Source organism: Delphinus delphis, chromosome 4 (genome assembly GCF_949987515.2).
Source record: "Delphinus delphis chromosome 4, mDelDel1.2, whole genome shotgun sequence".
NCBI lineage: Eukaryota > Metazoa > Chordata > Mammalia > Artiodactyla > Delphinidae > Delphinus > Delphinus delphis.
The window spans coordinates 60,595,533-60,599,921 of record NC_082686.1 but is presented as its reverse complement, the minus strand read 5'-3'; the positions used below and the strand labels follow the sequence as shown (position 1 = coordinate 60,599,921).

The window sequence follows — 4,389 nt, the reverse complement described above, 5'->3', positions numbered from 1 at the left end:
GTGAGTGGTGAGGTTCCAGAATTTGATGTGTCAAGGATTCTATTCTTGGTGTCTCTGAGGCAGTCAGGAAATAACGAGTGTTTTTAAAAAGGAAAAAAAGAATGCAGTTTTTTTTAAAAAGCTACCAAACAATCCAACGGCCTGATGAAGATTTTACTGTGCACAGCTGAGAGCACTCTATGCACAATGGCTGAGCCTTGAGTCTGTGTTCAGGAGGAGCCTGCAGGCTTAGGTTTCATGCTGCCACTGATGGATGTCAGCCTTGGCAGGCCTGGCAAACATGCTTGTGGGAGGAGGGAGATAGGTGAGTGAGTGCAGCTGGGAGGTAGTAGTCGGGGTGGTAGGAGGGGGAAGTGAAAGTGGGATTCATGGTTTGTTTGGAGTTTCTCTCTACCAACTTTTCATGCATCTCTCTTCTGCACATTTACATTATGCTCAGAATATATAACGTACCCAGCTAAGCAAGAAAAAGAAGTGGATGCATAGCAGAAGAATATTGTTAATACTGTTCTTCTAAAGATCACTTTGCTAAGAACTGGCTGTTTTTAAATGTTAGGGAAACTCCCTCCACCCGACCTTTGGAAAATATTATTTGTCATACCCTCTTCTTTATTCTTCTGCATTCATGATATCAAACAGAAGAATGCAAGGAGAATCCTTATTTGGTTCCAGGGAAATTTATCATTGTGACATAGGAAAACTAGATGACTGTCCTCACAGTATTAAACCCAAATATAGTATTGTCCTCAATGTAAGAGATTCTGATTGAGTGTGCTCTGGGAAGTTGTCGAAGGAATGAAATGGGGGTGGTTGCATGCTGTCTGATATGAGACTAGCAGAGGAGTCAACAGACCAGCTTTTGGTTCCAATACATGCCTTCCGTGTCCTTGTTAATAATTCACACTCTCCCTAGAAGTGGAGTTTCAGTTGGAATGTGTATTTGTCTTTTACCGTCAGGTCCCTACTTAGTTGCTCTTTCAGAGGTATTTGATCTTACTGTGTTTTCTTGTCTTCTTTCCAATTTCAAGAATCCAGCATGTTCCAAAATATTAAGAGTGGAAAAAACAGAAAACAAAAAAACATGGTGGCCATAAAAGCATTTGATTGTGTGGCAGCATCTGAAGTGAATTGCTCTTTGGAGAGAGGGAGGAGTCTTTGATGTCCCCAATATGGTTCTCATAGGCTAAAACTTCCAAGAACCACAACCCAGCCTAAGGGGCACTTACTCGATGTTCTTAAATATTTGGAAAGAGATGCTATTTTATTGTTTTAGTTTTCCTTGCTATTAACACATTGCCAGTAGATTCCTCCTAAAAGTTGAAAATGCTTTAGCAATAGTTGATTTTACATTTAACCAGATGTGTATTGTGTGTGCCTGTTGTGTGTACTCTTGTCCAAGCTGGTACGGTCATCCAGCATATTACAGTGATACTTGGCTTTGGAATTTTGTTTGCTGCTCTGGGCGATTCAGATTCTTAACCATTGAACTCACGCATGCTCGTTTATTCCTGTGGTCCCTACAGACACTGACCCCTGCTACAGCCTCATCAGGGTCTGTCAGTGACCTCTAGAACAAAGAGTCAGCTTCCTTTCACAATTCCTGTAGTTTGTGAGGCACATCAAATTCCTGAGCTGTCATTGTGATAGGAAGCAGTCCCAGAGTTTTATTAGGACCAGTGTGCTGAAAGTTTAATGGTATATAATGGAAAACTTGCCTATTTCAGTTAGGCCATGTTAGTTATGACCATACTACTTGTATGTGTAATGTTTCTTGGGGATTTTCCATTAATTCTTTTTTTCTGAAGAAAGAAGTTGAAAGGGAAAATAGTGTTAATTTTTTTTTAAGTTTGATATAAAAAATGTAACTAGTTTTACCCCATTACCACCAAGACCTATGTTAGGTTGTGCCTTCCTCAGTTAACACTTAGGCTGCACAGACTGCTGGGAGAATTGTCTGTTAATCTCTGGTAGGGATGATGTCCATTAGGACTGCACTGAGGGCAAGCTGTATATCTAATACTTAGAAAATATTTTATTATTGAAATCCCGTAGCCTGTACATGAAATTTTATGAGCATCTTTAAGCAGAAAACAGGTAAACACAAATATCTAAGGGTATATCCCAAGAGATGACATTTAAAAAATATAACCTGACAGAGAAATTTTCCTCATTGTTGCCAAGACCTGGAGTTCCACATGGCTGTGGAAGAAAGAATTCTATGGCTAAGTTGGAGTATTTAAGTCAGAATTTGATCAGTACACCTTTGACAAAAAGGCAAGATAATGATGTATTTCTTTCCATTTAAATGGTTGTAAATGGTTACCTGATCTTTTCAAAACCTATGTTATAAACCTTCACAGTGTACTATCAATAATTCGGTTTTCCAGTGCTGATCCCCCAAGTTTTTATTTCATTTCACAGGATGCACGTTATAAAATGTATATTATCTTGCATGTGCATTTTTGCTGTAAGCACTTCCTATGTTATATTTATTTAAATAGGCAGTCACAAAGAGACACAAATGACATTGCTAAATAACAGAATTATTATTGCCCCAGTAAGAAATTATTCTTTCTTATTTATATACAAATGCTTTTTGATATTTATGTGATTTCCTTTTAAAAGATACATATCTTTAAACATTAGGACGAAGGCGTTGATTCATTATATCATGTGATTGTATATGTATGTTAGCTTATGCATAATCACATACCTATATTCAACTATTAAAAATATAACCAAATCCTAGCTAGGCTTACTTGCCTTTGAATTCAATCAGACGTTTTGCAAATCAACCATAAGTGAAATGTAGTTGACATTTTATCACACTGACAACACAGAAATTTTGCACAAATATTTATGAACAATATCTGCAAAAGATAAGATTTGGTTAGCTGATAAGCTTGGTAATTATCCTTCATTGAACATACATGTTAGATTATAAGCCTAAATTCTATTTATGTACAACTTCAAAATATTAATTGCTATATGTATAAAGTAGTTTAAAATTAAGTAGAAAGAAATTAAATTGCTTTTAATTATCTGAAAATTGAGAATATATTTAATGATTCACTTTATTTTGTAAGAATGAATTTATATACAAATGACCCAGTTTATTCTAGTTTCTCGGCTACTTAGTTGTACATTAAATACTTTGATGCTGTATTTACATATCAGCATCAGCAACTATAATTTCCCAAACACCTTTTCAAGATAACCAGCCAAGACATATTCTTGTGAAGTCACACTTTTCTTTGAAGCTTTCCATAATAACCCAGATTAAAAGTGAACTTCCCCTTCTGACATTAATTGCATTTTAAAATTCGGTAGCTTTTGTTTGACACTTATCATGTACTGCTTTGAACTGAAGTTTTTTTATATGTATGAAACTACACGTGGTTAGAGGAAAGGTACTACATTTTATGTTTATTTATCTCCCTTCCAACCAATGTCAAATTGCCTTAATCTGAATGGAGGATCAATGAATATGTGATGAATGAATGAATGGATGAATGGACGGATGATATCTATATGGCAGTGCATTGACATTGAGTACGTATTGCTTATCGTACGGAAGAAATACATCCAGAAAACAAATCAACAGATTCTTCTATATCTGAATCCCTTAAACTCCCATATTAGATCTTCCAGCTAGCTGACAGCAACTCCAGTCATTTGCCAAGGTCGCTTTCCTAATCTCCACAATGCCCAGGTGATTTCTGATGGGACATGGAGTCTTGAGCTCGCAGTAGTTCCCTTCATTTTCTAGGACTCGTGAGGGGGCCAAATACCCAGGTTGGTCTGCTCCTGCAGTCTGAAAGTACCAGACTGGCCTCTAATGTATCATATTGACCGAAGGCTCCTCCAGCTTGTCAATACTTGCCTACAGTCAGTCAGTGGTTCTTCCTTTCCTCAAACTCAGCATCTAAGGAGCTCAGGCTGATGTCAGATGTGGAAAGGCACGAAGACTAGCTATGAATGCCCGTGAACTAGACAGGAGAGGGGTGGGGCAGACAGACAGCACAATAAAGAGAGGGGCAAGAGGACAGGCAGCCAAATCATTTCCACGATCTTAACAGGCCCTAATTAAATGCCCTGTTTTAGGCAAATAATAGCTGAAAATAGCCAAGGGCAACTGTTTCTCATGAATAAGTAAAGAAATTGGTGGGATCTCTTGGTGCTTCCTCAGTCAGTAAGCTGGAGCACACTAAGGCACATTTGGTGCTCTGGACACATCGGAGGAGAGGGGCCCATTCCAACACCCTAAATGGTACCCTGCTGACACGAATAACATCCAGAGACTAACTTCATATTACTACAAGCTGACCCTAATAAACAATAATTAAAAGAAGCCACAATATTTTGTGAAATTTAATTATATCTGTTATC

At 37.7% G+C, this 4,389-nt stretch overlaps 1 protein-coding gene across 19 annotated transcripts in view; it reads left to right on the top strand.

The window, feature by feature from the left end:
• The window catches only part of ZBTB20 (zinc finger and BTB domain containing 20), a 797,904-nt gene that overhangs the window by 511,393 nt on the left and 282,122 nt on the right, over positions 1-4,389 (top strand). The window lies entirely within an intron of this gene.